Here is a 27,548-nt window from a genome sequence, read left to right as displayed (position 1 = left end):
TGGGTACTTCACAAAATGGCACTGCAGGTACAGTGGAATGAATCGACTTGGCACATCCTAAGACCTGAGAAACAGTAAACGTTTCACTACAATGCAGCACCAGGACAAACCATCCCTTGAAAACTGCACTGCGTTTCTTTTTTTCTTCTCTTTTTGCACTCATTTCTATGCAGATGAAAAGATGAAAAGATTTGAAAGAGAAACGATAGAGAGGGTAAAGTTCTGCTCTCCAGTAAACGCAGTGTGTAATAAATCACTGCCCCTGTGCTATTGTCTGTCTGTGAGGCTCCAGAAAACAGAGATTTGACTGAAAATTTAACTCCCACTGCTGGTAAATCCAATCCAGTCTAATCTAAAGTCACACTGATCTGCTTTGTAAAACTATTCACAGGTTCAAGCTATTCAAAATCTTTTACGCATAAAGAGGTAAGAAAAATCAAGGGAGTCTTGTAAGTGATTACTGCGAAGCAGAGTAGGGAAAGCTCATGTTCTGGTACTTCATGTACCCAGATCATGGGCATTTTAATGTGCTCCCAAAGGCTGATCCACAGGACCAGAGGGGCAGGTGGCCATGGAAATATTTCAGAGCTTATTGAATAAATTGGAAGGACGTCTCCATAAAAGCTCTGGCTCCCTTGCTTTCATAGCTAGGGTACATCAAATAAATGATAGGCGTTAGGTACTGAAATCATCCAGGGGAAAAAGCTTGTTAAGAATCAAGCTGTGTTTAGTGTGTACTACCTGTTTTGAATTTCAATCTGATGCCTAAAGTGTGATTTCATTTCTTGCTGAATAAAGCTCCACTTCACTTCACTGGGTGAAATGGGTAGAGTCCACAGCTTGCAGCAAGGAGGCAGTGAGCAAGGACTCATCTCATCTCAGAGACACATGTCCTCTACCCTGTCTTGGGTTTTTGTTTACTTGATGTTTGAGGAATCCTGGGGCTAAGGAGCATGTTCTAAGAATTTTCAGCATTCTTGCAGCTGGAGTAAAAGGAGAGAGGTCAGCTCCAGATAGCTCCTGCTGCCTTTTGGGGAGGAAATTCCTCCAAACAGCATCAACTAGAACCCTCCACGCAAGGAAGAGGCAACAGTGAAACACTTCACAGCAAACCCTGAAGGATTATTTTGCTGTGCCTCTCCCAATATTAGCTGTTCAGACTGAACGTTGTTATGCCAGGAAAATCAGCCATTTTGAACAAGGTTAGAACAGAAATAAATGTGTCTGCTCGTGCTAAATAATCCTGGATTTCTTTGACAAGTTTCACCTTTTCCTACTCACCAGCCATGCTCTAGAGCATGGGTTCTGTGGCTGGTAGGAAACAGCCTTTGGGTCTAGAATGTGCCTTTTGCCGTTCACCTGTAACTACACTGCCACTGCTCAAGACATTCGGCAATGAACTTAGCAATTCTGTGATGTTCCTGCCATGCCTTCAAGCTTTCTTTGTCACACCATACCTTGTTGCCTCCACCTTGCAATTATGAAGCCAGTGGCTCACTGGCTTCCCAAGACTCATGATCCTGGTGCCCTGCACCTCTATGAGCAAACTGGTGAGAAGTCAACATGATTCCTTTGATTAGCTATAAACTACCTATCATCTGCCACATTACAGCCATTACAGTGGTACCATCACTAATTCTCCATTTAAAGCCTTGAGCTGCCGCTACTTGATGCTTTCCATTACAGCCATTGCTTTATACCACGTGACAGTTCAGTCACCCATCAGCTCGCAAGTATCATTTAAATGATTTAATGAAAGGCGAAACACACTGAAAACAGCCCAAGGAAATTACATCATCAGCTACTTAAACTAAAGGCGTGAATTTACGATATCGTTCAACAGAACAGCGCTGTCAAATAAATGATGCGCAGATTTTTGTCCCAGAGGAAGACAGAAGTTGGTGAAATCGTCTTTTCCCTAAAAATGCCTGCGGTTTTACCACTAGAGGGTATCGGTGCTCCATAGAGCAAGGGGATACTGCTCTCGTTCCCTGTTTTCCTTCCCCATGAAACAAACTCAAAGGAGGGGATGTTTAGGTGATTGCGCCCAGGTGTGTGATATGCAAGAAAAGGAGTCTCATAGTGGTGAAACGGCTTGTCCTTGGTCACTAAAAAAAGCCCAAATGTTGGTATTAACGGACATGGAGGGCTGTTTGTTCACTCGCTCTGTGTGGCACAGTCCATGCTGCAAGCTGTTACCGCTCCAAGCGAGAGCCCACCCATGAAAACAACAGACCACACAGGACAAAAAAAAGTAAAAGTAGGGTGAGAGGGTGAGACTGGAGATCACAAGTCACCACGAATAATTTCGAGGGCAAATCTGAGCAGGGAGTGTGGTCTGAACCCCCAGCTGCAGAAAGTGCATGAATGCAGCCCAGAAGAGTGACTTGGAGATGCAACTGCTGAGCAGGAACTGCAGTCCCAAAACACACGCAGCTCGCAGAGCCAGGCTCCTGCTCCTTCCTGCAGTACCCTGGGGAGTGCAGGGATGAAAAGCGTGTGTTGGGACATATAACTGCAATCCATCTTGGAAGGGTCAGCTATCCTCCTACCGCACTGCTTCCAAAGGATAAATATCCACCGCAAGTTAATCAAATCACATCTCAGCAATCTTCCCTTACCATCTGAAATTATAACAGGTTCAGAGCACTTCATGAATTTTAATCTCCGTTGATGCTGTGCAACCCACCGATTTTCCTGCAGCCTCTTCTGTTTTGGAACTTGGATTTTATGAAGCCTGCAAGTCTTCTTGTGTCCTCTTTCTATGGAAGATGCTACAAAGTTGTCATGTTTTTTTAAACAATTCCCCTTGCTTAGCAAAGATGACAACAAGGTACATCTTCACCTTGCTGCTTATGCTTATATTGTGGGCATATATACCACCTATGCCCATATTGTGGTCTTGCAAACATAAAGACTCTAACTTGCTTGACAGTTGCTGAGTCCATACTGTCCTATGGCAATATGACAATAGCCGAGTCTATATTGTCTGATTTAACTTTTTAGAGGCAGCAATGTGGGTCCAGTGGTTGAGCCTGGCTGTAAAATTGTAACAGGCAAATCACAGGGAAAGAAACTGCTGAAATCACAGTGGATGAACAGAGGGGAGACTAACACCGACCTGCGGAATCAAGAGACAGAAAGAGAGAAAATCTGAAATTTACTTGCAGTTATAATGCTACTATCCATGGGACATAGAGCACCAAGTATTAGAAGAAAGAAAAAGTCAAGGTTTCTTAATGAAAAGTGAGTCCTATTAAGCCTAAGCTTCCTATTGAACAGTGTTTCAGCAGGTGTCAGTCCAAACTTCAAGATTGTAAGCCAGATATTCCAAAAGAGGATCTGAATTTAGTTCTTCCATTTTTAGGATCATTCTTGTTATAATTTTACATCATTTTTCACCACCCATTACATTGTACCTATCTGCAGTATTATGCCTAAAATCCTGAATAATTTGTTGTATGTTTAACTTCCAGACCACCAAATGGCAGGGTTCTTTTGTCACTGTCACAACTAATATACTGTTCTAGTAAATATATGTTCTTCTTATTGGAAATCACGTTTAACACTCATATTTTCTAATAGTACTATTTTGGTGTACTAAAGACAGTATTCCAAAAACAATACACGTTTTTTTCCAGGAAAGAAGACGTAATTTATGACTATGCTAGACCATGAATCTAATGTTCCTTGGATGAACATCATAGACTGTTTAGTTTGATAAATTTTTATTTCTTCTAATATTTCACATGCTTTGAGTTTTTCTTCTGTATCTACTTTCATTTGAAGCCCATATAATGCAGATCTAGCTGAGAACTTTTATATTTTTTCCATATATAGGTACCTATCATGTATCCTTTTCACCTTCTCTTTCTTCAGAATCTTAGGAGCAGATCAGATAGTAATTTGCCTATAATCTACTCCAAAACACAGCAGTCCTTTTGAAGATGTTATGAGGACTAGATACATCATGGGCAGGCCAAACAATATTCACATCTGGCATCAGTTTGCCAAATTTTTGTGCTGTGTCACAAAATGTTAGTATCGATTAGGTTTATACTTAACAGAGAGGAATTTGTGCTTCTAGCATACAACTCATGTTGTTTCAAAGTAGATGGCTCAAGCTGGTCAGGTGCACCTACAGAGACAATTTCTTCCCTGTAACTGTAAGGAAAGACTAGTGATTAGCTCCTATGGAGATGTTTACTGTGTAAATTAGCTGAACGCCACCCCTTACATTCATCCCTGTTTTGGATATAATTAAAACCACCACCTTTTAATGATCTTTACATATTTTTACTACTGAAAGAATAAGCCTATCAGCCATACCAGACCACTTCCTATATGACTAGCTTTCTCTGAAATCCCTTGCTGTAAATTTAGGTATCGCATCTACATGTGGTCAATTTTTACAATTTGTAGAATTTTAAAATTTTACCAAAAAATTCCAAATTATTACAAAATAATAATCAGGGTCTGGGCAGGAAAGCCTCTTCAACAGTTACTACTAAGAAATCCCCTCCAGTGTGACAGTGCATAGACTTCTGCTTGCTCTCACATCTTCAATGCCATTTCTTGCAAGCCATTGGAATTTCCTCTGTCTCCAAATGTTCTTATGAACCTTAGATTTTTCTGCTTTGCTTCACTTGGTCCTTTCTTGTTTTGCCTTAAAACTTGTGCTCTAGTTTCATTCTGTTCTGCCACCTGGTAAATGCTAATGGAATTCTCTAAGATTATATTAGGAAAATCTGACAATGTTTTGCTAAATTTTTGGTTCAGGGTTCCCAAAAGCAATATGGTTCTAAAACCATGATTCCCACACACTTTCCCAAGTTTCATATTGGAACAACCTTATTTTCTTCAACTATTGGCTTTTATCCATAAGGATTAAAAATGTATCTTTTTTCACAGTTCTCTCAGTTTCTCTGTATTCCTACCCACCATCTTTTTCTCTGCATCCAAACTTCAGTTTTCACAGAACATCTGCAGTATCTTGCACTGATCGTTTTATGGTTGTTAATGAGAGGCTTGAGTTGGGCTTTTTAACACTACAAAAATGACATTACCCAATATTTGAGAAGAGCCCTTCAGAGAGAAGGGAATGCATGCCTGATTTTCACAAACATAGGAATATTCACCGTTTGATACTTAGATTCTTGCATCTCTGCTTTTCCAAGCAATAGGCTACTCTTATAGAGATCAGTACTGAGATAAGGGTGACAGGAAAAACTTGACAAATGGGCACTGTGAAGAAGGGTGTGGGGAAGGGCACTGAGAAACTCAGTGGAGGTCTGGGATGAGGAGGAGAAAAGCAGCAAGTGCTGCAGGTAGGGATGTTCAAAGGTTCCTCTTTCTCTGCCTCCACAGTTTCCACTGAGTACACACACAGAGCTCCATGCAGGAGTCCCTGGCCCAATGCCATCATACAGCAAGGACAAGGTAGGAATGCCATGCTCGGTAAGCTGAATTGCAGTCTTGCTCTGCTGCAATGGCAGAGACAGAGCAAAACCTTTCACAAGATGCTGGCAGAAACCCTGGGAAGTAAGGTAGGATCCCCAAAAGATCCCTAGTCTCACTGCCATACCAGCTGACCTGGCAGGCGGTGAAGCAGTAGCCCAGAATGACACCAGTCCATTGGTGACACTGACACTGTCCCTCTCACAGCAGGAAGCTGAGCCAGAAAAGCCTAAATGCTTACTCATGCCAGGTTTTTTATGACCTTGGTTTCTCACTGGCAGGAGTGCCTCTGAATGTGCTTCACTGCTGTTTCCCTAAGTTTGGAAAGCTTTTAAAAAGCAAGATACGGGAGAGGAAAGCTGTGCTTCACAGCAGGGAATTTAAGGTGCAAAAGAACAGCTTTTAAATCAGATGGTTCCTCTCTCCTGTCCTCCACGTACAAGCCAAGAGCCTGGTTAAAACCTCCTCCTCTGTTGGTTTTTCTTCAGGTCTACTCTTAAAAACTTTTTGCTTTATTGCCCTGTGTACCACCATTGCCAGCTTCCTTAGGGAGTCTGGCATGATGCTACAAAATATTTTGAGTCAGCAATGTCAGACAGCACAAACACCATTAACCTGGATATTCTGTTGTAGGGGACATTCCAGAGGAATGGCCTGACACTTTTCCCAGGTTTACTGGCATGAGAGGGCAAAATAGCCCAGAGTGCTACATTCCCCTGCCTGATTTTTCTCAGCTTGGAAAACAAGTCATCCACCAAAATCCCATTTCCTTCTTGTCTCCTAGACAAGTTTTAAAGATGCTCTGAAAGGACTAGCGTACATAGGTTACAAGAAGAGGTCTAGACATCTTACCACACACGCGACTGGGAGACAAAGGAGGCACAATGACAGCAAGGAGTTAGATGTCTCCTATCCTCCTGTGGCTTGAATAAGGATGGAAAAGCTTCTGATCGTTGCAACTAAATATTCTGAGTTGCTGTTAGTGGCTTTAAATTCTATTTTTATATTAAGTGAATGACATTGGACTGAACTATTATTTGGGGCTTTTATCTGTCATGACTAGTATGCCTGTCCATGGGCTTATCTCTGGCTGGCAGCATGCTGCTAATTGAGTTGAGAGACATAGACTACGAAACACAGTGGGCCATGCAGCACAGCAAAGCAGGAACAGCACAGAGCCAAACTGCATTACCCGGCAGCCCCAGCTGCAATAACTGCAAATCAAATGAGTTTCAGAAATGTTTCTAACAGGACATTCTCCAAAGGACATTAACAAATCTGTGTGAAGCCACTTGAAGGTGAACTTTAAGATTCATACGTTGGTTTCTGCTAAATTTTGTGAAATAAAAGTCTAGGACATTTGAAAGTCAGCCTGTAACTCAGCAGTCAAGTGCCAAGCCTTCAGCAAATCCCATAAAGAAGTGAATTTAGAGTATATAAAGAGCCTAAGGTAAAAATATTAATCATCCATGTCAATGTTTAAACATCCTGAGTAGGAATTTCCAGGAAGGTACCTTTCTAAACATCACCAACACTGTGTGTCCAGACAGATGAAAGATCAAGGAGTCCACTTCCAAACATGACAAAATCTCAGCGATACGCAGGAATTAGGATCTCTCACACAGACATGCACTGATCTCCCCACAAACCCTTCCCATTTCTTTAGAAAGGAGGAGAGGAATTAATTATGTCCTTCAAATGTTTAGGAAGCTCCAAAGAATGTAAATGGGAGAAACTTCTCAACCCACTGTTACGACTTTTGCCTTAACTGAACACACGGCTGTGGTATTTTCTACCTTCCCATTTGAAATCAAGGAGGATCAAAAGACTGCAGGGGAAAGAAAAAAAAAACAAACAAGCAAAAAAACCCAGTCAAACAGCCTACCCACCCCTTCTTCCCCCTGAATAAATTCCCTTTTTGCACCGACACTCGCAACAATAGGTCCTCCAAAGGTGATCTAGCTGAAAGTGAATTTCTAACATCAAGAAGACGGCACTGTCCAGAAATAACCTCCGTAGTCTCTAATACAGGGTTTCTAGGTAGGGAAGTGATAACACCAACTCAGTGGCCAGACAAATTCTTACAGTGAAGTGAAAAGAGAATCTTTACTCATTATCCAAGACTTCAACCCATTTGGGAGTTTTGATGGGGGTTTTGTTTTTTCTGGTTTTGAACCTAAATTGCAAAATAACATACTTTTTTAAACAATGCCAATACTTCTACCCTAATCCAGTACTTTCAGATAGGTGGGATTGCCAAGCAAAAAAACAATTTCCAGTTTAGACTGTATCTTCTTTGCCTGTGCCATCTCAAACTCCATGACACAGTCACCTTTATGTGTGAACATGAGCACTCTCTGCAATGATGTCAGTTTTCACGTGGAATGGAACAGTCGGAAAAAAAGTTGCATGGTGCCATACCAGCAGACTTTTTTGCATCATCAAAGATTTGCAACTGTGCAAGGAAGAGATGCATGGCTGCACATGACCTGCACCACACATCAACACTGCCAGTACACTCCAGGTCATCTTAATGGTTTAGTGAGTTTTCTATTATGGGCAGTGAAGGGCATCATGGTAATGCAGCTCCTGTGGAGCCAGATACATGGCTCAATTCTCTCAGATTGAGTGCGATCTCTGGATTACAGGAGATAAATATTATCACATTAAAAGCCTCTTCCTGAATTTTATGGCATTAACTTCACAGAGAGCTCTACCATTTTGCACCTGAGGTGGTCACAGTTTTGGCTGTGACACAGGGTGCTTGACTCAGGACTTTTCTAGTAAAAAGCATGAAGTATTACAGCTAGAATGGAAGAGACATCTTTCTCACATAGCGTTTAATCACTGCCTGCACTAGAGAAAATCAGGCAAAGATCTCAGATCCTTGCTTTGAACAATCCAGTTGTTCTTACTGGGTTTTTTTAATCCAGGAGGATTTTTTGAACTTTGTCTAATTTTTATATAAGTGAAGAGTGCAGAGTCATCACTGCATCATAGTCTATGTGACAACACTGTACATCAGTTTTCCTTAACAAACTGGTCTGTAGCCTATGGCCCATTCACAAATCCACTGGTGCTGCAAAACAAGCTCATATTAATCAGTGAGGAAAGGTTTTCTTACTGTGTGGAATGCAAAGCAGATGAGCTGCTCTCACTTTATTCACAGGGGAAGAAGAAGAGGAGAAAGGATCTGTGCTGAAAGATGCAGGGGCTAAACTCATGTTACAGCAGCTGTGGGTCAGATGAACAGTGGTGATGTGGAGGAATGCTTTTTTTATTGGCATACACAAATTAACACACACTCAATACTATGTTAAAAGACAGACCAAACGTCCCTGCAAATTAAATGAGATTTTTAGTCCGGTTTGACTTGATGCTGTTCCTATAAACCTTTTCTTACATCAGACTCTTTAATTTTTCCTTTGTGCTCCATACATAAGCAGGCTGCAGTTTGGCATCAACGATCAGTTAGGCAACAAGGATTCAAAGCTCTGGCCCATTACCAGTACCCCATAAAATGGCATCAGCTGGAGGCCAAGGGAAGGCCACTGAGTGCTGAATGCAGAATATTCTTGAATATCTCTTTCTCAAAAAGAATTTGGGTTGTCTTAGAGGCTTAAGATTATCTAAGATAGCATCTCAGTCAGAATCCCTTCCCAAGGGACTACTTTTATCAGATAATGATGGACATCTTGGTGCAACTTCACCCTCAGGCTGCTTCTCCACAGGGGTGCCAATGTCCCATAGGTTCCGTTACATATCTGCTAGCCCTATATGGATACTGAAGTTCCCCCAAGGTGTCTCATAGTGCGCTAGGTGCATGCAATTCACACCCCAGTTCTTTGCCTTTTTGTAGGAGATGGCTCCATTATACCAATTGGGAGTATTACCAGAGTCCTGGCACGGAACACAGTATCACGTGGATGAAAATGCCTTTTGGATGTCAACCTGAGCAGCATGGTCTCCTAATCACACCTTTCCCAGCTGGCCAAATGCTCACCACCGTGCCTTTTCTCACAGTGCAGAAATGGAAACCACTCCCTGTAACTCAGCTGTACAGCAAGCAAACCACTGACACAGGTGTTATGATTTTTAATACATGCCTTTCAAAGTATATGAGGGCTTCTCTTCTCTCATATTTCTATACAAACATCAGGAAGACTTTTTTAACAGTTCATTGGCAAGAGAGAAGAGGGAGAAAAAGTGGATTTCAGGCATAACGTGTCAGCTGCTACCTTGATGGTTTAACACATGACAAGGTATGTGGTCTGGATAGAAGTGTGAGGGGGATGATCAGTTGCTCAGAGGCAAATCCCTTCATAATAGTGTTTTTTACAACATCTCACCTTTAAACTAATGAGAGTATGTCCACTTTAAAGTGATTCAACAAGGTGCTTGCAGAGGCTGTGTCATGGGGGATTTCTAGAGGATTGGCACCTCCACAGGAAAGAGCATAGAAGTGTCTGCAACTCTCAGTGGGCTGCAGACCCACGGTGCTAATGCAGCTGCTAAGGCCAACACAGGAACAGCTGAAGCATATAGTACAGATAAGTCCTATGTGCTCCTTTTTCACCTCCAGCTCACATTCATTAGTAAATTATTTGTTGTGTTAGCATGGCAAATGAATCACATCCTCCTTGAAGGTGAACTTTAGATAAGCTCTTTAGAGGTCACTGTATCCTCAGAACTCTGATTTACACAACAATAACAATAGCACATGGTATTTGTACCTATGTAAATTTAATGCTGTTTTAAAGTATTTCTGCTGCTTTGCATTACCATAAGCAATTAATCAGCATTCAAAATTCAGAATGATCATCTGTAAGCATGTGATATTTCATTTGAAGTCTGAAGTTGAAGTCTTTGGAGGAGGTTATCAGCCTTTTCCAGACCTGCCCAATTTTATTCCTGAAGTGTTTCACCAGCATCGGCAACAATGCTTCTCAACACAATATATGATGGCCCTTTTGCTCAACTGACTCGTTAGTATCTCAGATTACATTTATCCCTGTTCAACCTGACAGTTTCAAACAAATACAATTTTATCAAACCTTCAGGAAATAATGCCAATATGGAAGGAAATTTTTTTATTTGTTTTTCTTTGAAGAAAAAGCTTTATTTAGTTGAGTAAGTAACTTGAAACAGCACAGAATTCAGCATACGTAAGTACATTTAGAAAAATAAAACCCAATTTGCAGTAATGACAAGTTCTGCATGCAGAATACAATCTAAGCAAAGTAGTTAAGTCTGTGCTAAGCAGCTCTCTTGGGACTCGCACATTTGTATCCTCAAAGAACATGAATCTTTGGTTCTCTCCTGAATGAGGCAGCTGGTTTACTAAAGGAAGGTCCTCTGTAACAAGTAGGATTGGGCACAGTGGGGCACAGCCCTGACATAACTTTCCTATTCTTATTCAACATCCATGGGAATAGCAATTCCTATTCCTAAGTCAAGTTTTGCCAGCTTCTTCTGTTGTGACATCAGTACAAAGAGTGGCTGGGATCTCAGTGTAATAACAATTCTGTAAGAGTGGAGTTACATCCATTTTCAGGTATAGCATGACAAATTTGACAGCCAGCCAGCCAATAAAGCTCATTCAGTGAGCTGAACTGCCCTCGGAGCTCCACAGACTGTACCGACTAGATTAGTGGGATAGTGGATACTTAACTCATATGTACACACACAGATATTTGGATGCCTGAAGTGAATTTAATCGTGAGTGGAATCTCGCCTCATGTAGGTGAACAAAAGCAGAAATTCTGGAGCAGAAAGCAACACTGATGCTGTGCTTACAGCTCTCAGCACCTCTGCCAGTCCTGAATACTAGGATTGGAATGATGGGGAAGGTTGCATCAGTCATTCAGAGGTTTCCCTTTTCTTGTAAAATTGCTGCAGACTCAGACTGCTGCAGAGGGATGAATGTCAGGTCTGGGCTTTTTTTTATTGACCTCCCAGACAACTGTGATGGTTGACACAGGCATCTAAAGTGTGTGGAAAGTCAGTGTTTTCTTCCTCCACATCCCACCAGGACATCTCCAGGGATGGGCTGACATACTTGCCATGTGACTACAGAAAATATTAGTAAGGGAGCACTAGGCAGTAACTTTCCTGGGTGAAAGATGTACTGAATGAATCAGATGATCTCTTCAGTATCACAGTCTCTGATTATATATGTATATTAGCCTTAGCTATCTACAGCATTGTCTATACATTTGTTTTTAGCATAGCATGGCTTGAAGTTGTTCTCAACATTGTATAATTATTTAGGTCATAACCTCTAACTGTTCCAGTGATGTTACAATGACTTCTGAGTAGTCTTGATCAAGATGCTCACAACCAATTGTACATTGGTTTTTCCATTGCTTACCAGCAGCAACAGTAGTCCTGCAAAGGTTCAGAAGTCTGGTCTATACCATATATTTTTTTAAACAGGAAATCAAGGAGCAGGAGAAGACAGCTCCTCCAACATCCCTCTCTTCTTATTTTTTTTTCCTGAGGGAGTAATTCAAAGTGCCTTTAAATCAATGAGAACATTTTCACTGGCTTCAATGAGCACTGGAGCTCAGCCTCACCCTTTTGCCAATTATGATTTGTGCCTGCATTTTGATTCAATAAAACTTAGGCCAGATGCATGTGAAATACAGGCTGGGATTCACCTTAGCTTCCTGCAGACATTGACAGTGCAAGTGTCTGCATCTCAGCTTGCCTGGCTCGCTTCAAAGCAGGGAGGAAAACTGAGGACCTTAAAAGCATGAATCATCTGCTCTATTTTAGGTACCTACTTAAGGAGGAGATGAACTATGTATTAGAAGTGCCTACTTCTCCAACTGGAAAAAGAGCCCCAGGTGACTAGGTCAGATCAATCTCACTCACAATGTCAGGTAACAAGCCATGAATCAAACCTAACATTCTCTTACAATGCTGGGAATGATAAAAAAGAAGTAAAAGGGAAGAAAGCTTTCCATTGGGCCCCAGGGCACAAATGTCTAAATACAACCTTAAATAACAGGAAAGAAAAGGATTGTATTTGCTTACTCAGTCTTACCAATGTAGCCAATGCACTGGTTTTGGCTGGGATAGAGTTAATTTTCTACATAGTAGCTGATATGGGGTAATGTTTTGGATTTGTGCTGGAAACGGTGTTGACAGTACATGGATGTTTTCCCTATTGCCGAGCAGCGCTTACACAGCACCAAGGGCTTTTCTGCTCCTCATCCCACCCCACCAATGAGCAGGTTGGGGGTGGGCAAGAAGCTGGAAAGGGACACAGCCAGGACAGCTGACTCCAGCTGACCCAAGGGATATCCCAGACCATATGACATCACCATCAGCAATACAAGCTGGAGGAAGAAGGAAGGGGGCGGGGGGGATGCTCTGAGTTCATCTTCCCAAGTAGCCATTACGCATGATGGAGCCCTGCTGTCCTGGGGATGGCGGAGCACCTGCCTGCCCATGGGGAGTGGTTAATGAATTCCTTGCTTTGCTTTGCTTGTGCGCACAGCTTTTGCTTTACCTATTAAACTGCCTTTATCTCAACCCACAAGTTTTTGCACTTTTACCCTTCTGATTTTCTCCCCTGTCCCAACACAGGGGGAGTAAACAAGCGGCTGTGTGGGACTTAGTCGGCAGCTGGGGTTAAGCCATAACAACCACATATAACATGTTTTAAATTCAAATATTTGCCAGACTGAACATTGAAAAAACATGAGATGAAGCCAGAATTAATGATCAGATGTTCTTAGAAATACTTCCCCCCACCTTTTTTACCCTTGAGGGTTCATGCATTCTGCTGTTTTTCCACAGCTAAGACAACTATTAAAGTAATAGTTTCTAAAGAACAAGAGCTTAGTTTATCCTATGAAGGTAATGTTACAGTTATAGGAAAGTTGAAGAAACCAAGTGTTGCAATTCCACCTCACCCACTAAGATTATCAGACTTGGTAATTATTAGTTTTCAAGCTATTTGAATTCTGAGGGTGCTGTGATAAGTCTGATGATAAAGTTAATACTCACAAGAACAAATCTGAAAGGGTTTCATGGCGAATACTTCACATTAAATTACTAGCACTATTGCAGTCATTGTGACATTTTAAAAACAAGCACATGTTTACACTCAGCTTGCTTGTAAGGTTATTAGATGTATCTCAAGGTGCTCACTTTAGGTGTACGCTAAACAGCTGTAATGCAGCTATGGATGTTGTTTATCTAACCCAAATGATTCAACATGCCCGTAATAGAAAGCATGTAATTAAGTTCTGCATACACCATTACTGGAGTTATAGGGCAGGCTGAGAAATCCTTCATGCTGTTGAGCGAACTGTTGAGGGAACTCGTTCTCCTTCCTCCAGCATGGATCATTGTGTCTTTCCTTCACAAGACAGATACAAAAAGGATACAAAAGCATCTGCAATCTTTCAAACATAAATAATATTTTTTTGCCAGGAATTTTGAATCATTTTTCTAATACAAGACATGCCGCACCATGCACAAATGCAGGAGCAGCTTTTCCTTTGGACCTGGACAGCAGAAGTCAATAATAAAGTGATCATCTTGTACCTTAATTTGCATCTTTCTACCTTGCTCCAGTGCTTAAACTCACATCAGCTTAATTTTTTCTGTCATTTTTTCATATGTGGATATTCTTTATGCTGGAGGATACTGTCTTTTTTTTTTTTTTTTTTTTTCTAGTTCCCGGAAGCTAGTTGGGTTTTTTTGTTAGGGTTTTTTTATTTATTTTTTTATTTCTAGCACAGCTTTTATTAGTTCCGTAGTTGACAGAGCAGGGATTAAACTGCACATGTCTGTCGATTCATCCTTTATTACAGCATTACCCTTTCCATTATCGGCTGAAAAGCAGGGTTTACATTGCAGGCATCAGATCACGCAATGACTTGATAGGCTGATTTAGTAGCAATTCCTATCAGTTAGTTGATGTCCCACTGACCCAAACTTCACGAGATAGATGTTAAAATAAGAAACAAGAAGCAACAGCTAAACCCAGATTGAATCCAGGGGTTACTGGTTCCTCTCCACTTGCTTTTATGGTACAGCAAGCTAGACAGACTGGGCTCATGCTAGCTATTTCTTTGGTTAATGTTCCTAATTGATATCAGTGCATCAGGTCAGACATTCTTTTTGCATGCATGAGTTTCCTTTATTCCCCAATTACAGTACAGATATATTTTCTAGGATTTGCACATATACAATACATACCACATTTGTTTCATAAGTATATAGCCTTAAACCTTGGAGTTACCAGTTCTTATATCTTAATGACTTTTTAGAGTCAGCATGCATCAGTATGGTTTGTATGCTTCAGCCTGTCCTCTCAGGTCCTCCTCTCCCATTAGTGCACTCCACCTACAAGATGGCATTCAGTCTCCCACAAGCCACGCACCAGATTGCTTGCTTGATGTCACTGGCATCACTAGGGGGTTTTTTTGAGTTTTTTTTTTTTTTCTCTACAATAGGATTTCAACCCAGGTTAGTAAAAAAAAAAATAATAAAAAAAAATCATCTGTGGTCCCTGAGAATAAGTTTCTGTACACACATCATTGCAACCTTAGTCTGAAGCTGGAGATCCAGATCTGGTCAAATAACAAGCCATGCTATTACTGTTACGTTTTAGTACCTCTAATTTAATTGTAGGATTTTTTTTTTATGTTTTAGTATGGAAGTGTTAGAACTAATGATGGCATCTAGTGCATTAAGGCAAACGTAGCTGAAGTAGAATGGGTTAATTTTCCCTGTTCAGAAGCAATTAATTAATGTGATGAATTAATCTGATGGCATAAAGTCCTATGCTTTCACAGTTAATCTGCTTCCATTAATGTTGTAGCTAATGTTAAAGCTAGCTCAAGTATTTCTACATCCCACCCAAACATGTTCCATAGTCAGATTTTTTGTTTCTTAAACGCAGTACATATACAAAGGCCACCATTTCAGGAAAGTAATGACAGTTTGAACAGAAGTGTCATAAAATCCAGAAAGTCTTTGATGCGCAGGATGACACACTTTGGGTATCTTACTTCCACAGCCTAAGTTAAGCCAAGCAGCAGATTTGGCATCAGGAAGGGATATGTCTTCACAGCATTCTGACATTGCATATTGGCTTAGACCTGGATATTTTCTGTTCTTTTCACCAGAACATAAGGTACTGCCCGTTTCTTAGGCTTATCTGGGAATTATTTTGCTCTAGCAGTAAATTATTACAGTCTCACTCTTCTTCATGTACATTACAGTTGAGACGCTTGGTCTTTAGTATAGCCTTTTTTGCCTTTTCTTTTTTTTTTTTAATGCTTCAGGCTCATCATAGAGGTGACTTTGTCATTGTTTTGGTGAATGCAGTACATAAATTGATAGTCTCTGATATCATCTGAAGAAAACACTTGATCTTCTGTGGCTGCATGTGACTGAAGCTGTTGGTCCTCGTAGCCTTTTCTAGTGAAACAGAGGACCACATTTTCATAGCTGGGAGCCTGACCCCTCCAGCATGGAGATGCAGGAGGGGTTGCAACTCCAGCACATGCAGCAGATAGGCCATTGAAATGAACCCAGAAAGACGCACATCTGTCTCCCTACTCCAACTTCTTACACCTCCTACACTTTCACTGACCCAGCTCTTCTCCCTGGTTCCCAGAAAAGTGGTAAGAAGCTGATGTGAGAACGCAGGGAGTCAAGCGAAAAGTACTAAATAAAGGAAGCAGACATCAGTAGCTTCATTTTCCCCCCATCGGGTTTAAAATATCTTTTGATGAATAGGGAGAACATCTTTTCATCTGAACTAAAAATATTACAGGAAATTAAATAGGGCTGTGAAGATGTTAAATCTAGAAAGTATATTCAATCACTATAACATCTTTTACAGCAGTTTTAATTCTAATTGAAGCTAAAAACCTCAAAGTAAACTCAACTTTGGAGCCCTTACAACATCTCCAGAGTGTATGTTGGTTGCTGTATTTATAGATAGTGTTACATGCGTGTTCTTTTCTATATGCAGCTAGTCAATAGATAATATGCCAGTGGGTAGTACTCCAGAATGCATCTGTTTGGTATAGCAGCATTATGGAGTCAGGAAGGTTTAATTTAGCAGCTTTAACAGTATGAATTGTTCACAGGGCTTAGATGTGAGCAACCAGAAAATCATTTAATTCTTTTTAACATGAATACCCAATTACTTGCAGGCAAGTTCATACATGGGAGTGAGCATGTGCACTTGTATCTGACTTTATTTCTGGCAAACATCCTACAGACATTGGTTTGCTACTTCTAGAACAGCTGGAAAATCTAAACTAGCTTGATCATCACCACTATCCGAAAGAGTATTTCCCAAAATGCTTTAGAAATCTGACAAATCAGATTATTCAATGCTTTTCTGAAGTGTTTCTACTGTTTAGCCAAAAAAAAAAGAAAAAAAAAAAAAAAAGAAAAAAAAAGAGAGAGACAGAAAGAACATCTGTGCTTTGGGGAATGAAGCCTAGAAAGAAACATTTGGGAAACTTAAGACAGAGTATGAAAGGAAAGTCTGAGCTTGATCTTATGCTTACAGAAATTACTGGCAAAACTCTCAGTGACTTCAATAGTGAAAGATCAGAGCTCAAAGCATGAGCCCAAGGGAGGAAGAGAAGAAACAGGTCTGTGATGAAAGACAGTAGGCACAGAGAAATGGTGACAGTCAGACAGCAAAGCCCATAGCCAAACACTTTCATGTAAAAAGCTCCATGTTTGAATGACCTACGCACTTCTGACGTCTGGTAATTTCCCTTTTTGGGGAAGATGGTCCCAAATATGCTGTCACTGTGCACTGAACTCAAGATGTTCAAAACTGCTGATTATTTTTCTTTAATATTTTCTCTTTTTTCCTTTCTTTTTCCAGTCTTCTCTGCTGTCAGCTCAAGAATTTTTACCCAATCAATTCTGAGTACCAGTGTCTTTGCTTAATGAAAGAAGCCTTAAAGAGCAATTTAAAGAGAGATCTTACAACTGTAAAGAAAACCTTTACATTGTAATAGCTTGGAATACAGGTGGCAAATTGAGGTGCCCTTTAGCTAATGCTGTAGTTTGATGTGCCTTCTAACAGACAGATATGTACAGAATAGGAGAAACCTGCTAAAGCAATGAAAGGCTAGGAAACAGGCAGGATTTAGCTGTTTTATTAGGAGAAAGAATTAGTTTTGAATTTTACCGTGCAGTTTTGAAGCCTGGGGCTTTAATCCTGCAAAGACTTTACCGTGCAATCTGTGCTGGATTTTACAACACATACATCATTCCCTGTTCACAACACAATTCTTTTCTGATAAAGATTTTTGAAAACTCTGGAAAAAATATAGCATATGATTCACCTCCCGTTGATCAGCTGAACTGCACTAGACTGCAAAGCTTGTTAGGATGTAATCCTTTGGGGGAGTTAAATTTTAACAGACTGCTGGGGTTATTTTTGGTTCGTCATGTGCAAACTGACTGTAATCTCATTGGTACCCACTGAGAAGGCAGAAAGGATGATGGCTGTGCTACAGCTGGTGGTGAAAGGTTATTCTTAATTTTGATCTGGCAAACGAGTTATCAGCCATCATGAATGACAAGATTCCTTCTCCCACTCAGCTAGTGATGAGCAGACTTTCAAACATACCATCTTAAGAAGGCATAATTACAAAGCCATTTCAAAGTCAAGGTTAAAATCCTCAGATGCTTCATTGCCCCTTGGTAGGAGAATATGAAATTGCATCCCTCTCTTTTCTCCCTGCCACCATTAACTATTTCTTAAAGAAAAAAAAAAAAAAAAAAAAAAAAAAAAGCCTGCAGTTGTTGTTCTAGAAGGCAAAAGACTAGGAAGAATGTTTTACCTTAAACTGGAGGAAGAAAAGCGTTAGCAAAATAAGTGGTTTGCGGATATTTTCGGCTAAATCAAACTCTGGTTCAAACTGGCTGGCAACAGAATGGAGGTCTTTACCATGATTTAAGAATGAATGAGGTCACTGGCTGCTGAAAAAAGCTACTCATGACTGGAAAAGGCTTTATTTTAATTTAGAATACAGTGATTTAATAAACAAGAAAAGTGGGGAACATTTCATGTGTTTGTGGGATGGCACACCACCACAAACTAACGTGTTAATGTTTTCCATCAGTATCAGCATTGATCTGAAACTGTGGCTGTTTTCAAAGCTAAACCAGTCTGAGAGAAAAATAAATAACAAATTATTTTCTAAATAAATCCTTCTATTCACCCCCAAGGAAATGTTAAAAAGAAACACGGAAGAGGATTGTTCAACCTAATGATATAATGTGAGCAGGTCGCTGAAGAACTGCTGCAGCATGAAAAGGGCATTAATGTTAACTCTTTAGCATGGACATCAATGTCTGATGATTATCACTCATTAAAAACCCTTTGTTGCATACCACCCAGTTGCTAAGGGGACCTTACACCCATTTAAAGCCAGAAAGTTGCAGGCATCTTTATGCATCCTCAGTGTTATGGTGTCTTTGTAATCGTATTAACTTTAATGCAAACATTTATGGTGAGAGTTATCACCTGAGTAAGAACCCTACCATCTTGCACATAAAGATGGAAGAAAGGAAGAACATTACAGAAGAGTGATGTATGGCCAGCAGACCTGTCTACATTCAGAATGAGCCACTTGTTTCTATATAGACTGGTGCCAAAATGAAACAAGTGCGTTTATTCGACATGTCTATGTTCAAACCATTTTACACCCTGCTGCTGCTGAAGACCTACCAAACCTCTATATGGTGCATTTCCTGATGCTTTCCACAGCCTGACAAGTATGAGACAGAAGGTGAGCTAACCTGGCCAATGTTATAAAGTTTAGTTGCTAATGACAAGAGAAAAACCTAAAGGAGGAACTGAAATTGTAGGCAAGTGTCATTCCACACAGATATATGCCAGAAGCTTTACAGTTACAATTTCCTGTCTTATGAGACATTGTCCACACAATTCAAGACAAGATAATTCAAAGACTCTGCTTCACTCTAATCACATTTCTTAAAATGATGGGGGTTTACTTTCTGGTATCGCGCTAATGTCTGTCTGTAAGCATTGTTAAGGCACTAGGTCTCAGTAATTTATTTTTGCAGACAGGGAGCTGAGGTTTAACTTCATGTACAGCCTCTCAGTGCAGTCTTGCAGTGCTCTTGTGATTCCCCTAATTTAGAAACACTCCATGGAGGCAAGACCCAATACAGCAGTGGGGAGCGGTGTTTGTGCTTCCTTTGAGGTGAACGTTTCAATCAGGAGGTTTCTATTGGAACTGTGCTAATAATAACCCAAGGAACTAATTCTGGTATCTTCATAATCCTCCTGGATGATGCTGGACCATACTTAATTCTGCTTTCCTTGAGTTACACAGGTAACCCTGGCATGCAGCACAAATCCAGAGTTCAGCTGAAAGATAGACTTCAAGAAGCACAAATTTACACAGGCTACAGGGCCAGTATCTCCTGGAAATTGCAAGGAGTCACTGTGCTAACAAAACTTTAATTAAGAGAGGTGTAATAGCTTGTCGAGTCAGTCCTGAAGTGTGAGGCTGGTACTCAAAAAAGCATGTTCAGTGTTATTAACACACAGTGTCTTGGTAATTTCCTTTGCAGGAAATATTATTTAATCTGGAGTCAGGTTACAGTCTTTGAATACGAATTAACTTGCACTAATCCTATCAATACCAAACACACAGAGGTGCTTTTGCAGAGTAACTGGTCTCTTTATACACCCTAAATTGAAACCGTCTATTGCTTTCCAGTGTATCACCTCAGTGTCTGATTTCAGCCAAAACCTGACAGCTAAAGCAGGAACTGAGGAGGAAATAAATGTTATCTGGTGACAAACAACTATAGTGGATTTTCTAGCAGCGCTGATAATAACTCATTAATCACAAATGAAACCAACCCTGCAATAAAACAGCCACTGGCTCACAGCGTAACGAGGTTATGTACCTGTGGCAAGAGCAACGACCCCACTCCCTCCCTGCTCCCTTCCCACATGCTATGTGGCACAAGTGGTGTCTGTCAGCACAGCCTGTTTTGATGACCACAGCTGCTGTCAACAGACCTGTCCCACTTCCAGGAGCACTTACCCTTCTGAGGAATGGGGCAAAAATCATCTCTAGTACATGCGACGTGGCATGTCAGACTAAGCAGAGAGCTCTGCTTGGGCAAAAGTTCATTTTTGCAGTGCTGTGCACTCCCAGGTTGTGGGTACGTAAAGGGGGATATTGGCCAAAATCTCACAGATACCATCACAAGGAAAGATGAGTTCCTTTTGGTTATCCAGGACCACATCAAAGACAGCCACCCTTGGATGCCGTTGTGTTTTGAGTCATACCTCTCTCCACCCCACTGAATCAAGTAAGTGATTTTGGCACTATGAATACAAAGATAAAGCAACTTCATCTAGTGCACAGTTTCTGCTTTAACCTTGGTGAAGGAATGAGAACAGTTTCTGTCTGCCCAAGAGCTGTGACTTGCTCCCTCTCTGCTTCTCCATAGGAGCCTGGGTCTTGCTTGCTTTGGTCCCCAAGTTCTCATAAGTCCCAGTCTCTAGCAGAGATTTAGACACAACAAGGTAGGATAGACTTTGCAAGGTGATAACCTACGTTTTTAATCTTGTCCCTTTCTTCCTTGGCAATTCCTCATTACTTGCTGTGTGTTTCTCTAGCAGTCTCCTAGCCCACATCTGTCGGTCAGCTTCTCTAAATCCCCTTAGCCATGGCTTTGTCCAGTAGCTGCAAAGCATAAAACACCACATCCCAACACAACCACAACTCAGAAGTGATGACAACTCTGGAGAGTATCTCAGGCTGTAAACCTATATCTGGTATTAAGGATTCATTTTATGTTATCTTTACACTGCAGAGCAAGCAGCAATTTTAATACACGAGCGCAAACACAGATTCAACACACCAAAGGAGAAAACATTGTCCTGGAATATACACAAAAGGCAATTTACTCGTTTTTGCCTCGAAGGCTAGCCAATGCCAAAAGTTTTTGAAATTTATCTTGTAACTGCCCACTTCCTCCCCCCCCCCCCCATCTTGTTGCTTGTTTCTTCCCACCCTGAGGACTTGCTGTACTTTACAATGAACTACAGAAAGATACAGAGTTTGTCTTGGGGGTGAGTGGGGTGGGGTGTGATTAGTGGGCGAGGGGGGGAAAGCCAAAATAACTGTAGCAACTCCTTCCTCACCTTAGCAAAACAGTGCTACCACCTTCAAAGCATCAAAATGAATCCTTCCTGGTCTGCTTTCAATATTTATCCGTTCACCTTTCATTTTAAAATACAGCCTTCTGGCTCTGAGATATTAAACACTTAAAAGGATGAAGTCTACCCTCACCTTACCAGCTCTCTTGAGATAATTGCTGTTTCGATCCTACTAGGAAAGATACACCGTCTGCAGTCTCGGGTGGACTAAGAATCAGACGCGATAATGTGCAACTTCTCTCCCTCTTCAGGTTACAGTATTTTATCGACTTTCAGTGGCGAGATGAACAGGCTGAACGTCTGTATATCTCATTTCAAGCTAAATCCAAGAGTATATAGTGTGTGAAGGTCTAGTACATTAATAAATAATAGCCGTGTAGGGGAAGGTAGGAATTCAACACCTTTTGCAAGTGCTTGCAAGGTTAACACAAGTGCCACCAGGCAGCCCACGATGAGCTACTCGGTCTGTCAGGCTGGAGGACCAAGGGCACAGCAAGGCTGGGAAGAGATGACTAGTGTTCTCTGATGACAGAAACTCATTCTTTGTTAATAAAATTTTATGTCTGAATCAGGTGATTTAAAGGCATTTTCGATGCCCTGTATTTCTCTCTGGGAGAGAAGTGTGTTAACAGTAAGACGGCAGGAGCCAAGTAAATGTCAAAGTGAAGTCCTCCGAAGCTGTCACTGGCAGCGATGGACTGGCTCCAAGAGGTGATACTGCTGGACCTGACCTGGCTTCATCAGTTAGTGCAGCCAATAGGTGATACTTGGCAAAATCAAGAGTCCCCAAACCAGACAACCCAAAAAACATCCACAGCTATGCTCGGAACCCATCCCTAAAACTGCAAAGGCTAAGGGCTTTTGAGCAGAGAAATTTGTTTCCCAGTCTTACCTCTGGTTTTTGTTTCAGCCGTCCGCTGCTCTCCCACCTGCTGCCCCGGGCTGGTCCCAACCGGCCCCAGCAGCCCCGGGTGGGCTCAGCTGAGCCCCTCAGCCGAGCCGGGGGCGCCGGGGAGGGGGAAACAGGTTTGGGCAAGGGCCAGAGGCGGCCCAGGCAGAGGAGGAGGCAGCCGAGGGGGGAGCAGCAGCAGAGGCAGCCCCAGGCCGCAGCAGCAGGAGGGCAGGAGGTGCCGCAGGCCCGGAGCAGGGCTCCCCTGCAGCCCTGGCGAGCCCCCGCCGGGGCAGAGCCCCAGCCCGCAGCCCGGGGAGGGCCCCAGGCCGCAGCTGGGGGCTCTTTCCTGCAGGAGCTGCGGCCCTGGCGAGCCCCGGCGGGAGCAGGGGGTCCCTGAAGGGCTGCAGCCCGGGGCAGGGCCCGCGCTGGCGCAGGGAGACGGGGCAGGAGGCGGGAGCGGGGCTGAGGGGCTCACACGGGCTGGCACACGGCCCACACCGGCACGGCACGGCCCGCGGCGGGGGGAGCTGCTTTCAGACCATGTGTCCCTCTGAACTTCTGAGGCAACCATCACTGGTGGATCCCATTACCCTCTGTGGACCCCGTATCACTTTATGCATGCTGGATGTTTTAATGTTTTCTTTATTAGTTAACCCAAAGTTAAAAACAGAATATTATTTGGACACTCATTTTAGATTGTCTCTTCTGTTACTACCTTTATGGAGTTAATATTAATGACATCTGCCCGAGTATCCAGAAGGTATCTGATTCTTGATGAACAATTAGTGTTGTTCACACCCTACTGGACACTGTCAGAAATGTTTGTGTTCTTCGCCTTATAAAAAAAAGTACTATATCAAAGTTGTAGCTGTAACCCAATTACACCCTGTGTCAGAGCAGAACAAAAGCAAATACGATTTTGGCTTCAAGCCTGCCACCACTGTTCAGTGCTTCAGCGATTTTATTTCCCCTAAGTCAGCAGTATTTAAATTTCTCTGTAAATTGTTCCTGGTAGTTTATTCATAACAGCTGGACTGTGGCGCTGTGCCCTACACTGTATCAGCGTAGGGGGAGCAACACGGAGCCACTGTGCCACAGAGATCATCTGATTTATAGCCAACTTGGGCAGAATTTATTTTGGGAGGACATGGAGAGTGGAAGACCCAGTCCCAGCATCCATCTGACAGCAGGAGGAAAACAGCAAGTGCCTAGTGTATATATGAGACAGGAACAACTTACGGTGAGAAAAAACCTGGTAGATGAAGGATATTTTAACGTAGCCAAAATTCAGACCAGAAGTCTAAGCAAGCCCTTAAGCCAAAGCAATCAACACAACATTGTGTAACAGGTTACTGACTGTCAGCTGGGCATGGTAATGGGCCATGCATACGTCCTCAGCCCTCTACATCTGTGCAGTAAAACATGTTAGCTTAAAGCAAGGACGTCTGAACTGTGGAACCATCAATGATTTCAGCCATTGCTTTGCTTTTGGTAATAGCTTTGGCTAGGCTGGTAATTATGGTAATGATCTTTACTGTGCTGCTTTTTAGGCAGTGACTTTGGTGTCAGTCTTCAGGGTAATGTCTCAGCAGATTCATTTGTAATTGCTCATAATCTAGGGAAGTGGCACAGTGGTGAGCATTTTCTGGATAGATCAGTGAAGATTGTTTCAAATGTTTGTCATATACATGTATAAAACTTCTCTGTAGTCACTAAAGGAAGGCTGTCCAGTATCAGTGAAGGATTTTCTGTTCCTAGTTCTGCTACAGATGCACTTCCTTAGCCTCAGTTTACTCACCTGTGAAATGGAAACCCTATGATTTATCCACATTTCAGATTAATGACATGCTTGCAATATCAGCAACTTAGCATGAAATCAAGGAACATTAAAATATTATTGTTTTTACCAATGCAGGGCATCCCCAAAAACATCCTAACACCTATTCCTACCTGGAAGGACCATGGCAACAGAGAAACTTCCCTAAAGATGTTGCTGAAAATGCAGAAAAAGGAGTCCAACAGCGCCTATTCCCCTTTCATACTGAATTCACACACTGTTCAAAATCATTCTCTACATTCATCAGCCCAGAGAAATCCTCTCCACAGTACCTGTAGAAGCTCTCTGGGATGTTCCCAGCACCTGAGCATATGGACTGAGAGTGTGTGCTTCAGCTCTTGACGGCACCATGCACAGAGATAAGGGGCTGTGAGACTTAGCACCAGCTGTAGCAAACATCATTCAGGCACCTCCCCGACTGCCTGTTCTTGTGTATATTCAGCAGCAGAGTGGTAACTCCTGGGTACCACTTTCCAAATCCCATTCTGACTGACTGCCTGATCCTGGACAAGTCGGTTAACCTCCTTTTTCCATTTCATGCCTGAGTGTTAAAGGGATGCAGCATTTGCCCTCTCCTTCTGGATGTTGCAAAGATTTGGTAATTTATACTTGTCAACTTATTTAGGATCCTTAGACAAAAGGTGCTAAAGGTTCGTTACTATTTATGAGAAAACAAAACCTATAATGTAACGCACACAAGTTGAATGCAGCCGTGTACCCTTTGCTAGGCTGAGTTTTATAGCATTGGGCCACTGGGCATATTTCTTCTCACTTTTGAGATGAGCATGTTTGTAACATCCTTGAATGGTTATGCCATTTAACAAGGACTACACTTAGCACTAGTTGTATGTTTCACAAAAAGAAATAATGACCTTGATACCCACATGGTACCCCAAATGTTGCCCATGCAACATCCTACAAAGGCACCTGGAAACCCTGAACCTCAAGCTCTGCACTGTCAGATCATATATGTACATACCAGAATATATGTACATATATGTACAACCAGAAAACTGATACATCCTATCATCTGATAACATCCTAATAAAGTACCCGCAGTTTGATTACATATGGATAGACATCCGTTCATGGGATAGGGCTTTTATCTGGTCCTGATCCCCATGAGAGCATACTCTGTCATGTGATGAGAACTTGCTGTTACAAATTCTGACTTTGAAGAAACTAGCATGTCTCCCAATACATAAGGTTACTCCTCTCACTTGATAGCACATTTAATTGCACTTACGTGACGGGGAACATTGGACCTGAGGTTGGCTGATGTCTTAGCTTGCAGTCATACAGTCTGCATGGCTCTTGGGAACAACAACATCAGGGAATACTTTACTAGAACAGTTTGGACAGTCTGTGGTTCACTCCTAGGACAGAGACCCTTGAAAAACATGACTGCAGGCACTAGGCAGATGGTCTGTGTCAATCTGTTTCAGAGGACAACCCTGCAATATATAATTCTATAGCTTCTCTCTTATCCTTTACAGTAAGTCTTCCCTTCTTTGATCTGAAACACCATTAGTCTAGTTTTTATTGTGTTAACCAGAATCCTGTTTTCTGAAGACTTTGTGCAGAATTCAGTCCTGCTTAATGACTGACTGCAAGGTCTGGAATGAGTTATCTAGAGGACTAGTTATGCACATTATGATTCTGGCTTTATAGAGCAGATTTCTGAATGTCTGCAAGAGAACCACATCTTCTTGAGAGCCTGATTTGGTAGCTGAAGCCAACTGAAACGAGACAGATTTCGTTCAGTAAATCAACCAATAAAGAGAGAGAGAAGTAAGAGTTGCTTGCCGAAGTCAGAGGGCAGGGAGAGCGCTACACTCCTTTTGGCTTCAGGAAGCATCGTATGCCTTGGAGAATTGTTTCTCTGCCCTCCACCATGGATTGCAGTGTTGCACCTGCTAGGTACATGACCTGTCTATAAAGACCAGGCTATTTGCCTCTGTAGCTTTTCTTTATGTCTAGTCAAACTTTTTTAAATAAAGCAGGAGCAAAGAAGATGGCAAACATCTGAAACAGGCTTTTGTAACTAGGGAAAAAAACTGTGAATCCATTGGGCTGAGCCATGTCTCCCTGTGCTTTTTACAGTCTAGTCACGTTGTCTAATTGCTCTGGTGATTTGTACTTAATCATGGCCATTCTCCTTTGCTTCCCATTCCCTTCCCCTGTCTGGCCCTGGGATGAAGTCACAAGCTAAATCTGTGATGATGACTGTCAATGACATAGGCAGTGTTTTGGTCTGACTATAACTGTGGCAGAGTTGCCTTTTTACTGCAGGATCAAACAGGAAAAACTAAGCAGGGGAGGGGAGGGAAAACCTTTATTATTTTTAAGGCAACTAGCTCCTTTCCATCGTGCTACATGATAAAGCATGTAAAAAGTACCCAAAATTAGAGGGGAACATTAGGGAGAGAGGCATTTCTGAGTGTGGAGTGTAATGTACTTTAGGCATTTATTGGAACCTATAGCCTATTCCCCAGTTCCTCCTGGCACTCTCTTTCAATCTAATTAAGCATAAAGAAAATTACATGCGACTTCAGGATGATGTAATGCATCTGCATAATTGAGCAGTGCATTGTCAAAAAGCATTCAGCGTAATGTTATGTATATTTGATGGGACAATTTCCACTATTAATATTCACTGAGGATTCCTAGAATTAACTGTAATTACTGAGGGAAAGGGCCTAGATATGACTGAGCACAGCTCAAAGAAAACATCTGTTCAGTGCTCTGTGCTGGGCAAAACCACAAAGATGATGTTAGGCTGCATTAAGAAAGGGCACGGCAAAAAAATATGAAAGGAGGCAATTGAAAAAGAGATGAAATAATGAATGGCTCCAAATTAAGACCCAGTTATAAATTCCACTACTGACCTCAAGAGATGGGAAAGCTGCGAGGGTATTCACCCACATTTACCTGCCTCTCTAAGCATGACACTAGAAAAAGAGTAAAGACAAATTTTTATTTTTATCTCAGAAAAGTATGACTTATGGTAATAAGTAGGAAATGTTTCTTACGAACAAAGTGATATGTCACAGTATCACTACTGCAAATCAGGGCCCTCAAACCAAACACCCCACACAAAGAAGGAGTGTGAGGGACTGCAGTATGTTCCTTCATTTGTTACAAGGAGC

At 41.8% G+C, this 27,548-nt stretch overlaps 1 protein-coding gene across 1 annotated transcript in view; it reads right to left on the bottom strand.

The window, feature by feature from the left end:
• The window catches only part of KCNQ3 (potassium voltage-gated channel subfamily Q member 3), a 206,788-nt gene that overhangs the window by 38,567 nt on the left and 140,673 nt on the right, over positions 1-27,548 (bottom strand). The gene's annotated exons all lie outside the window — the stretch shown is intronic.

The sequence above is a fragment of the Falco punctatus genome, assembly GCF_963210335.1.
Source record: "Falco punctatus genome assembly, chromosome: 3".
Taxonomy (NCBI): domain Eukaryota; kingdom Metazoa; phylum Chordata; class Aves; order Falconiformes; family Falconidae; genus Falco; species Falco punctatus.
The sequence above is the reverse complement of the archived record's forward strand: the minus strand, read 5'-3'. Positions and strand labels throughout refer to the sequence as shown.